Source organism: Euprymna scolopes, chromosome 36 (genome assembly GCF_053919585.1).
Source record: "Euprymna scolopes isolate OS-2025 chromosome 36, ASM5391958v1, whole genome shotgun sequence".
Lineage (NCBI taxonomy): Eukaryota > Metazoa > Mollusca > Cephalopoda > Sepiida > Sepiolidae > Euprymna > Euprymna scolopes.
The window spans coordinates 42,531,813-42,544,594 of NC_136517.1; the positions used below are offsets into that span (position 1 = coordinate 42,531,813).

At 32.4% G+C, this 12,782-nt stretch overlaps 1 protein-coding gene and 1 long non-coding RNA gene across 3 annotated transcripts in view; one reads left to right on the forward strand and one right to left on the reverse strand.

Moving 5' to 3' along the window:
- LOC145260427 (pleckstrin homology domain-containing family D member 1-like) overlaps positions 1-12,782 on the forward strand; it is a 354,121-nt gene that overhangs the window by 327,805 nt on the left and 13,534 nt on the right. The window lies entirely within an intron of this gene.
- LOC145260430 (uncharacterized) overlaps positions 1-12,782 on the reverse strand; it is a 183,416-nt gene that overhangs the window by 56,729 nt on the left and 113,905 nt on the right. The window lies entirely within an intron of this gene.

Here is a 12,782-nt window from a genome sequence, read left to right on the forward strand (position 1 = left end):
CTAAATTTTAAAAAAAAATTTTGTTTAATATTTTTTTAATTAAAATATAACTAAATTTTCTTTTAAATTGAAACAAAATATTTTTTAATTTGGATTTTTTAATTTGAAATTAACATTTTTTTTTTTTAATAAAAAATCTTTATTAATAAAAAAATTTTTAATTTTGGTATTTATGTAGTATAAGGACTGTGCTATAATTGGAATGGTTTATGGAAGGTGTTGAAATGTTGAAAAAATTAGAGAAAACATTGTTTTCTATCATTGGTTTATTATTTAAAAAAATAAACCTTTATCTTGCTTTTGAACATAAAAAATTATAAAAATAAGAAAACATCATAAAAGTTTTATTTGCAATCAGTTGTTATTCAAAAAATAAATATTTATTCATGAAACGTACCTTACTATGAGTGTTTCGTTTTCTTAATTTTAATTTTCTAAAAGTTTCGTAAAAATTGTCCAATAGTTATTCTTTTCATTTTCTAATTAATTTATTTCTCATTGAATTAACTTCGTACTGACAGAAGTAATGTATTTTTCATTGAAAAAATTGGCCAGCTTTTGTGGTTCCAAAAAAAAAAAAAATCGCTTGGTATTTTCCGTAAATTGCCTGGAGGATTCTGATGATAGCATGGTCCTCACTATGTATAAATACTTTAATTTCTTTAATTTGAAATTATCAAAAAATTGTTTTTTATTATATTAATATAATATATTTTTGCATGGCATTTTGCTTATTTAAAAGCTTATTTAAAGTTATGTTTAAATTCACTACTGACACGTTTGTAGTCAAACTAATGTTCCTGCTTTTATGAGTTTTAGTTAAAAATGCAGAATAGTTTGGAATACCCACTTCTACTTTTACCTTGTAAATTAAACCAACCCAATAGAATATGAGGAAGTGACGGGAATACAGCAGTTAATTTACTTTTTCCAGTCCACCATCTTGGAATTCAAGTGGACAAGTCAACTTGTAAATAAACTGCTTTCACCATTTTATTATTGTTTGCCAGAATAGAAAGCAATGGATCATGTTTATTTCCATTCGTTCCAAAAATTCTCAATAACTACTCATTACATTTTCCTGAAATTTTGAATGAAGTTACAACTAGGCAAGAAAGAAAATATAACATTCTCTGATTTTTGATAAAAATTTTGGTTGCGTACCCAGACGGTAATATGGGGTCAAAATAGCACTTTTCAGTACATAGAATATTTTCTGACCATTAGGTTTTGCTGAAAATTACCATAAAATAAAGCAAGACCACATGGATAGACATCTGGAAACATAATTACCTTCTGGTTGCGCCCCCAGAAGGTCAAACGCAGTCAAAGATGTTTTTTTAAAAAAATTTTTTTTTAGTCCAAAATTATAAAAAATAACACTTTTAGGGACATAAAATCTTTTACAATCATTAGATTTTACTGAAAATTACCCAAAAGCAAGACTACATGATATACATCTGAAAACGTAATATTTAACCTTGGTAAAATTCTGGTTGCTTTCCCAGGGGGTCAAAATCAAAAGTTGTCAAAATCGCCAAAAATAGCTCTTTTCAGTACATAGAATATTTTCCAACCATTAGATTTTGCTGAAAATTACCCAAAAGCAAGACTACATGGATATTCATTTGGAAATGTAATATTTGACCCTGGAAAAATTTTGGTTTTGTCCCCAGAAGTTGAAAAGGAGTTAAAAAAAAAAAAAAAAAGAAAAAAAAAAGAAAAAAAAATGTGGATTATTTGAAATCAAAATAACAAATTCTGATTTGTTTCTCTATCTTTTAGGTTATTTCCCTTTGATTGTTTTTATTTATTAAAAAAAAAAAAAAAAAATATTATTCCTATTTACTTGCCTCACCACGAGGGCAGAATTAGACACAAGGTCAGTTATTAATGTGGGGAAAATCTAGTTCCCCAAAAAAGGGGCACTCTAGAGAGGAACAAAAAAAAAAAAAATTGCCTCAATCGAGAAAGATATTTTTTTTTACGTTGAATTTGAACGAAAATTGTCTTTTTGGCACTTTTGCATTATATGGACAGCGTCATTGTTCGGTGCGATAACTTCAATTTCTTCTTGGAATAGTTACAAAACACTCTGCATATTAAATAATAGGTTTCTAAATAACAATATTAAAAAAGAGCACCACGCTTAAACTTTACATCTACCAAAAAAAGTCATTGAATTGTTTTCTCGTCTAAATTTAATAAAACAAAATTTCTTCTTGGTCAAATAACACAAAATAAACAAAAAAATGAATAACACCAAAATACTTGAAAAGCAAAAGTTATTGTATAAAAATGTATCAAAATATAATTGTAAAAACATTTATTGCAAAAATACATTTTTTATATTAAAGCAACATTAGTTGGCCTTTTGGCTAAGAACAAAGTCTAGTATTTTGTTCTGATACTATACATCATCTTTTTTTGTCCTCAGTCAGTGGCGAGGAATACTTCTAGACGGAGGCAATTTTAATTTTTGTTGTTTTCCCCAGATTAAAAACCGACTTTATGTCTAACTCTGCCCTTGAGGAACATTGGATTTTTTTTTTGTCAAACAATTTAACAGAAACTCATCATAAGAAAATAGAATTTTACTAAAAATTAAAGCAACGTTGGAGTCTTTTTCAAACAATTATAAAACATTTTTTTGAATTGAAGCATCATTGGATTTTTTTTTTTTCCCAAACAATTTAACAGAAAGAAGCCACCGTAAGAGGAAAATAGAATTTTAATAAAAAATTGTTTGAATTACAGTAAAACTATAACAAAATATAGTTTTAATTATTGTAACTGTTGAATTAGGTGTAAAAGTTGTGCCCGATTCAATGAAACCCAACGAAACAAAATGGCCCCACCCATGTAATGCATAAGTGCCTCATTGTTGAATTAGGTTGAAAAATTGCATCCCCTATCAGTCGTTCAGTGAAACCCAACAAATATATGGCTCAGCCTGTATAATGCATAAGTGCCTTATATTTTGATACAATAAATATTTTTACAATTTTATTTTGATAAAATAAATGTTATTTGGTGCCTTTGCTTTTAACGACCCGCACTATTTGTTAAGTAGTATTTACAAGTTAAATTCAAGTTTTACGATGTCATTTTTATTAAATTGTTTTCTTAAACATCTGGCCTTGAAAAATAATCATAGTCTGGCAACTGTGTATCTCGGCCCGTGTCGTACATAATTGCCAAACCCGCTATAACTTACTCTTTTTTAGTTATCATTTTTATTATTACAAACATGGTCTAAATAGAGATAATTTGTCTGGAAGAAATGTCAAAATCATTTCACTCTAAAGAATTTATGTGACTGAAATAAGAATTAATGCGGCAATCCGACAAATTATTAATTTGTTTTTCATTTAATAAAAAAAAATTATCAGCATTACTCTGTTTTCTAAAGTTTTCAAATTTTTTTTTTTATTTGAACAAAATTTCTATAAATTTGATGCATTCAAGATGAAATAAATTATTTAAAATTTTTTTGAGATGAGGATTGATATTAATTTGGATTGTTTGGACTATCGCTCTCATCTTGGTAGTTCTTCTCACAATAGAACCTTTTCCGACCCTTGGATTTTGCTGAAAATTACCCAAAAGCAAGACCATATGAATATAAATCTGAAAACATATTTTACCCTGGGAAAATTGTAGGGGGTAAAAAACACTCATTTGGGGGCTAATTTTTATTTTTCTCCAAAAGTTCACACTTGTGTCTAAGTAGGGGTTTTGAATTGTATCAAATTCAAATTAATGCATCGGTTATCATGAAACGGTTTCATTTGGCTGTTTTACATCAGGCCAGGGGTTTAAATTAGGAAAATAACCAAAATCAGTCGAGGGACCGTATTTTTTTTTTTGGCTTGTTAGCATTTTCTATTACTTTTTGGTTTCTTTAATTTTCAAGTTATGAATGCAAAAGAATACAACAAATTTCTTTATGGATATCAGACGCAGATCCCATAATAATGTTGCACTCCCCCGTTTGATCCAAATGAAATATATTTATCCAAGTACTCTGAGTAATGTTGTTTCACAATATATATAGTTATGGAGGAATCTCTTTCAACTATCGGGATGAGATTTTAAGTATCATGGATTAGGATATGAGGGAGACAACTCGATGTGTACTTTGTCTGTTTGAAATAATCCCTCTTAACTTATGTTTTCTTTATCTAAAAAAAAAAAAAAAAAAAATGTTCCAGAGAAATGCGGTGATGGTCAGATTACCGAAAAAAAAAACCCAACCTTTTCTTGTCTTATCATTTTACGAAAACATTCAGAAGCAGTTTCTTACTTTACATGCTCCTGTTTTCAAACTTAATCAATTACAACGACCTTGTATTCTCTGCTTACTGGGTTTATTTTTATTTTGTTTTTGTAAACTTCGTGCAAGTCGTCTGCACTCTTCTATCTCGGAACGCCTGGTATCCTCCCCCCTCTCTCTGTTTTTCACGAGATTGTGTTAGAAGTATGTCAATTCCGCGAACTCAGTTACCAAACGATATTTTTAATTTAAATAATTCAATTCCATTTGAATTAATGCAATTATCATTAAACATTAAATCAAAGGAATGTTTGAATTTTCAATTCCTTTCAGTTGTGTTCCAAATAATTTTTTTTTTTTTTTATCTTACCCTACTATATGGTTTATTGAAGCAGAAGAAACAGGAAACTTGAATTCTGCATTAAACGCCTACAGCATGGTTGTTTTCAAGTCTAATGTAAACAAATTTTTGTTGTAGTCCTCTTAAAAAATCAAATTCTGACCAGTTGTAACCATCAATTACCAATCCTCGCATTGTTTTTTCACTGTCCTCCAAACAAACTAATTAACCCTTACACTTGAGTGGCTTTTGGGTCTTGATAAGTGGTCACTTGTTAGTAAAAAAAAAAAAAAAAAAAAGGGGGCACGACCCCACTCCTGCCCCTAAAAAGGTCATTTATGGAATCGTTAATATATTCATAACCTTTTCTGCAATCCAACCAAATTTGGTGGCTGACTTGTCCAACAGACTTTATTTTATCACAATTCAAATGTGAACATCTATGTTGCATGCACGCTTTCATAAAACTAATTTCAGCTATGATGACCCCCCACCCCCCACCTCCTTCGGTTCAGGAATAGTCTAGTGATAGTTTTAATGAACATTGTTTGAGATAATCTTGTAGATAAAAATCTGGAAGGGTTAAGGTTCAGTGAGCTTGAAGCCCATTCAAGATCACACCTACTGATGAAACGTATACCAAAATGTCCCTGCTCATCATTGAACAATTAATTCTTTAATGCCTAGAAGAACTTTATGACCCTCTTTCAAAAAAAGAGCTTATCACTAGTGAACACGTTGCAGAGGGCACTGATGTTGTTTATTATGCATCTAGTACATGTTGTAATGTTGTTTGGAACAATGCAGTTGGTCGCACACACTTCAGTCGGCTGTTGGGCAGCTGTGAGTGGGCGTATATGTGTTCGTACATTACTTACCTAACTGTGGAAGTGTACATTACCGTTAGGCCGTTATTGCTGCTAACCAAGATGAGGTAACTATTTTTATTTATTGCATATGATAGATATGTTCTTGCAGAGGCTTTTGTCAGTTAACCCATTTTTATTAATATTTACTATTTCTAAACAGAAACTATACAGTCCAGCTGGGCACTGGGCTAGCCTGGGGATAGTTTTGATAAACATCGCTTGAAATAATCCTATAGATAAAAATCTGAAAAAGCTTGAAGCCCATTCAGGATCACGCCTACTGATGAAACGTATACCTGCTTACCATTGAACAAGTAAAACACAGATTATTGGACATCTATGATTGAATCTTTGTGGACAACTCAAACACACAGACTGAAGTTTATTTGCATCAAGTATGGTTGGATTGCGAAAAGGATTATGAATTTTTTTAACAATTCCATAGATGGCATTTTACTTCTCACCCCTGGGCCATCATAGCCAAAATCAGTGCAGTGCCAAGAGAGAAGTGTGTCAGAGTTAAGTCTTGCACATCGTATCCAGGTCTGTGCTTATATTTGAACTTTTTTTTTTTTTTTTTTTACATAGGAGTCACCACTTATCAAGGCCTGGAGGCCACTCGATGATAAGGGTTATTGAGTGTATCAATGGGATAATATCGTAGTAATCGTTTTTAATGGAAATTTGGTCGATTGGATTACTTAAGGGGGCGGTTCATCAAGAATTTGTTTATGTTGGACTTGAAGACAACCAAGTTGTAGTCAGCTGGGAAGCAGGCAAATGGAATAGAGTTCCATAGACGTGCAGTTCTAAGAAAGAAGCTTTGTTCATGGAATCTACGTTTTGACTTAGGCACAGTCAAAGAGTGGGAAAAATTATTGACAGTGGTTTCAGCTAGACAGGTGTTATTCATGAAAGATTGGCGAGGGGGGGCCAGAGTTTAGAGCTCAGACGAGCACTTGCCATGGAAATAACGATAAAACAAAGACAGGCTCGCAACGTCCCTTCTGTGGGAAAGACGTTGCAGGGAAGAGAAGGGCATCTCCCACTAAGCTACGAAGACTATTTTGAACTCTGTCAAGGCAGGATAAGCTGCTTCTAGCAGCTCCTGCCCAGATGTGGCAACAATACTCCATCCTTGGACGGACTTGGCTTTTATATAGGTAGAGAATTGCATCAGTAGTGAGATATCTACTGGAGCGGTAGAACGATCTCACCTGCAATAAAACAAAAACTCTTGGGCTTTCTTAACTTGATTTATGTCTGAATGATCGTGGACAACTCAGACACGTAAACTGAAGTTTATTTGTACCAAATATGGTTGGATTGCAGAGAGGATTGTGAATTTTTTTGACGATTCCAGATTCCATTAGTGGAATTTTAAAGAGGTCATCCTGTACTAAACTGAAATGCACTTAATCCATTCCTAAAGAAATTTACATCACATTTCAGATTTCTACAAAATAGGATTGCAAATATGGTTGCATTTCAGATGGGATTATGAATTAACGATTCGATGAGTGAGCGGCATTTTAGTCTTTCTGACTTGTCCACCAAGTTTCAATTATGAAGGTTCAACAGTCTTTGTTTTATCACAGTTCAAATGTGCCACTCTCCACTGCATGCACGCCTATATACAAGTGATTTCAGCTACGATGACCTCCTTTTGTATCCCTGCATCAAATTCATAAACATAGTTTAAGTACGTTAGTTAAAAAGACAAAATAGTTGTTTTTATCGGTGGCCATGTTGGATAAAACATAACCTTTTGTTTCACAATTTTATGCCATGTTGTAGGATTCGAATCTTATACTAGACTATTGTTTATTTTGCTGTAGCATTCCAGTTATTTTCTAGCCGATATCACAAACCTGAATAATTTTCTCTTTCTTGAATTTTTTTTTTTCTTATTGCTAAAAAATGGATGAAAAATAGTTAATAGATTGGAAAATGAAGAGAAAATTATAATTCAAAGTCACTCATACCAAACTTTTCTTAGTTCAGTATAGAAATTACATCTGGTTAACCAGTGATCTTGAAATTCTGCCATAAAAACAGAATAGATTGCTTTTATCAGTAAAATATCAGGAGCAACCGATCCAAGGGAGACTACTCTTTAGGATAGAGAATGTTTTAGCTTTTGTATCAGATTTGTATTGTCCACAACTTGAATGATATGACTAGGGCTAGGACAACAGCATATTCGATTTATTGTTTTGACTCTTGAGTGTGTATCCGTTGATATCTTATATGTTTTTATAGGTTGATTAACTGTGTCAGATATATACTCGAGAGTCAAAACAATGATAAGAATATTGTTATCATAGCTCTAGTTATGACTTATTCATCAGTGTAAATGAAAACTGTAATGGGATGCACATTAAAATTTTTAATTTTGTGAGATTCTGCACATGAGTAAAAATAGATATTTAAGTTAATGCTGTTAATATTAAACATGACTAAATTTTAATTATTTAATTTTAAACATTGCTACATGATTTTAATTAAACATGAATAAATTATTTTAATTATTTAATTTTAAACATTGCTACATGATTTTAATTAAACTGACTAAATTATTTAAATTAATTTTAAACATTGCTACATGATTTTAATTAAACTGAATAAATTTTAATTATATAATTTTTAACATTGCTACATGATTTTAATTACTAATCATCAAATAAAGTTTCTAGATGCATTAATAGTCGTCTTCAATGATGTACTCTCTTCATTCCCAATTTCGAGTTCTGCATCAGATCAGATAGCAACCCCTACCTAACTCACCCAGTAAATGTTACGGTAACATTTATTGGTTGGGTTTCTACCCCTATTTTCTTTTATTTCTTATTTTGAAGTCTTTGACGAATTTTCAAAGACATCGCTGTCATATATCTTTGCTCTTCAGTACCTCTCAATATTACTTGTTTTTTTTTTAAACCAAATAAACATTTTACATTAAATAAAAAAACACTAAAAATGTATCCACTTAGGTAGAAAAGAAACTTATCTTGCCTTTGATAGCATTTATTTGTTATATATTTATCTTTTTTAACAACTTTTTCGTACCTTTGTGGATTGTGAAACAAACCCGTTTTATTTTTGTTTTTTTCTCTTTATTAAGTGAAAATCTTTGTTCTCACAGAAATGTTAGCAGCAGGCATCAGCTAATGAAAATAATTCCTATCTTACCCTCTTATGGATTTATTATTATATGGACATGCTTGCGTGGATTGGTAATCTTTTAAACCACTGCATTTCAGGTAAAAACATTATTACGTACTTACATATGATGTCGAAATTAGTATAAATTCAAAAAGTTACTAAAAATAATCCAATAGAAAAATAATTACAAGTAAAAATAGAATATATCGAATCATTGAGTTTTATTGTATGTTTTAATGTGGAAGAGTTATCTGACCGATTTAGTATGACAAACTGACTTAGCTCCCTTGACTTGAATCAAGGGGCTGCCATTTTTAATCAGAACACAATTGTGGATGATTTTTTTGTCAAAAATTCACCCAGCACATCTTTCACTAGATCATTTCTATAAATTAAAAAAAAAAAAAAAAAAAAAAAATTTATACTAATTTCAACATTACACATAAATACAAAATGTTTTCACCTGAAATGCATTAGTTTAAAAGATCACTTACCATACACAAGCCTCAAATTATTTATGCTACTGATTGTATTTATTTGCTTCCCCACTAAGCAAATCAGGCACGAGGCCGTTTTTTAATGTGTGGAGGGGAGGGGGGGGAGCGGGTAGTGATACTTCTTGTTATATATGGTTGCCCCATACATCGACCAGACTGATGCACTAGATAATTTAATGTTTGCTTTTTACATATGTTATGATAAACTTTCAGGATTATCTCCCTGTTATAGAACTCTTACAAAAACTCTTATAGCTGAAAGATGATACAATAGCAATAAGGATGTAAGATATTGGCAAGGCAATGCCGAAAAGTGTACTGGCCGACGATTATCATTATTAATATTTGTAAAAATAGAATGTCTGAAAGAATGTTATCATAGCGAAATAAATATTTACACATAAAATCATTTAATGTTAAAATGTTTTAATATAGAAAGGAATGTTAGTTTTCATAACTAGCACAAACGAAAATGTTAACTTGATGAAAAAGAACGTTAGAACATAAACCAAATGACGTAACGAGACAACTTAAAAATGCACGTATCAATTAGTTAAGTGCCAGTTGGCAGACCCAGTCAGAAGTCAGAGGAAGAAAGACAGTCTGTGGGCCATAATGACTCTGAGTAGAGGAAAATGTCGATAGTTGGAATCTAGGACCAGCATTGTAACTTTCCAGACGGGGGAAACATCCAGAATAAAGTTGCTGTAAATACCACCAAAACTGTGGGTTGTACGAATCTTCATTTGCAGCTTTTTCGAGGATCCGTCAAATCAAGACCAATAATGGACCAGGTATGTTTCGCCATTAGCCGATGTAAAACCCCAGAGACTGTGATTTGTTCCTTAATGTTATAATTGTTATATGTCCTGTTTTAGACAATCACTAGATGATCCATAGACACATTCATATCTAGACGATCAAATTATATATATACACACATCAATAAATATATATATATATATATATATATATATATAAATATATATATATATATATATATATATATATATATATACAATCCCACCATGTTATACAGAACCCCACTATATGATAAGAATGATAGCAGTATAACGTCTAATAGTGGTTTCCAACTTTTTTTCTGTCCGCACACCTCAGGAAATTTTCCTCAAACCTCACACGCCTTAAAATTTAGGTCCTAAACTTTAGAACGTTCTGAACTTGCGGTAAATACATGGTTGGATTAAATCTATTCAGTCACAATACTTAACCCTAAAATGAAAACAAGAAGTTAGTACTCTGCAAAAGAAAACAAAAATACAAACTAGTAACATATCGCCAATACCCTATTTTTTTTTTTTGTTTTATCTAAACTTTTCTCACATCCCCCTGAAATATTGTCTCGCATCTCCAAGAGGTGCTTGCACTCCAGGTTGGGAACCCCTGGGTTAAGAAAAACCACTATCCTCTGTTAATTCTGGTTGTTGTCAATTCATCACAATTTGAGTTAACCAAATTCTGTTAAATCGCACAAGTTCCTCATAACACCCTGTTCTCATTTGATTGTGACTACTGACTTGCATTTCAGCTTATCTGTAACCACATTTGCTCCCTTAAACTTGACATGTTTTTATTGTTTCAGAATTTTTATTTAAAAAAAAATATACATGCTGTTTACACCGTTTCAGTTGATGTAACCTCGGGCTTTCTCCATATACATCTGTTTGCATTAGGAAACTTCTAGTCAAACTAAAAAACCTGTATGAAAATTGGAAATGAACTCTTTATTTATTTAATCCACTAAGGTAGATTGTTCTCATTCCGTCAGCCATGACCGAGTAGGAGTGCAATTTTATGTTGTTCTTAGATATTACTGTCTGTAGTAAGAATTGCACTTTATATCCCCGGGGAGGATTTGGTGCTACCAGATCAGGTTGTCTAAAGATGCTGGTTTCCTGAACTAAAATGCACTAAATATTGATGTTATTGTTTTTTTCCCTTTGCAAAACTCAATCATGTTCTGCAAAATCCAAAACAAAGACAACACTTTTCCTCTACAAAATAAAATAAAAACTTGGTACTACTGCATTTTAAATTCTATTTTTCCATGAGTCTCACTTGGCAACACCCGGCAGACTATGCAAACCACCCTGAAAAATGACAAGTGGGTTTATCCAGTGAGAAACCGAGTTGCTTAAAGAGATGCGAGTGAGCAGACGACATTAAATTGAAAGAAAAAAAAAAGATCCATTGCAAAAACGAGTGTTTATTCTTATGACAAGGATAATGAACAATTCTAAGCTGGAAGCTATCATGAAGTAACCAGAAACTGTCTTTGCTTTCTGCCAATAAAACCAGCTGCTGGCAACCAAGAAGAGATGCATGAAATGCTAATGGAAGTGTATCCTTAACAAATGAAAAACGTAACCGATAGTTTCGGCTGAAGGTGTAATAATGGCCAGTGTAGACACTGGACCTTTTTGCGCTCTGGCACCTTCTTCTCCACTTCCCATCTCTGGGTATTATTTTAAGATTTCTCGTATTTGTGGACCTACAAAATGGCAACGCACAACGACCTATTGCAAGAGTATGATATCGGGTCGGATCACACTCTCATTGATTGGAAAAATTTCTTGAGGGATATTTGCCAGGACTATTTCCTGTGGAATTCCCGGCAGATTGGAGGTCCCAGGACACATAGTGAAAGTGGACGAGTCCATCTTTAATAGATGGAAATATAATGTCAGAAGGGTCATTAAACCACTCTGGGCTTTTGGAGGATATGACCCTGCTGAGGAGGAGGGTTTTCTGGTCACAGTCTTAGACCGTAAGGCGGAAGCCCTCCTTTTAATAATTAAGAAATATGTATTTCTGAGACCACAGTAGTCTCTGACTGCTGGAAAGTGTACAGCAAAGTAGGATTCAAAGAGTACAAACACCTTAGCGTAAACCACAGCCTTAATTTTGTGGACCTTACGACTAGAGCTACCACACAAATCATGTGGAGAGGGTGTAGAAAGAGTCCAAACAAAGAAATAAGTGTAGAACCAACTACGATCTGCTGAATAATTATTTGATTGGATTTATGTGGAGACAAAAATTTGGAAAGAATCCTTTTTTCTCTCTCATGAATTCTATCATAGAAAGCTACTCGGTTGAGGAACTTCCTCCTACATTCTCTTACAACCTTTCTCAGCCTACTTTGCGGTCGTTGGCTGCTTTCCTCCAACCAACAGAAACTACTATCCCTAACGAAATAAATAGCCTATCCTCAGAAAACAAAAAGTTGCTGAAAAAATATAATGCTTCTCCCGTCTCCAAATTTTTTAAATATTAACGCAAAATAAACTTAACCTGCAATCTCCAGAACACTGTCATTTAGGAGTGATCGGTAATAAATATGTGATAGTCTTCCAGGTTTTGTTTGATTGCAGGTTCAGTTCTTACAGCAGGTGATAATAATTTAAAATAAAATAAATTAAGACTTCTACTCAGTCATGACTGACAGAATAAGGACAATCTACCCCTGTGGATTAAATAATGTGGTAAAGTCGAAATTCTATACAGGTTCCTGAGTTTGATTATGATGCTCCCATGTTTGAAAGACTGTATTTGAAAATAGTCCGAGGTTACATTGGCTGGAAAAAAAATATGCGCCTGAATAATCCAGATAG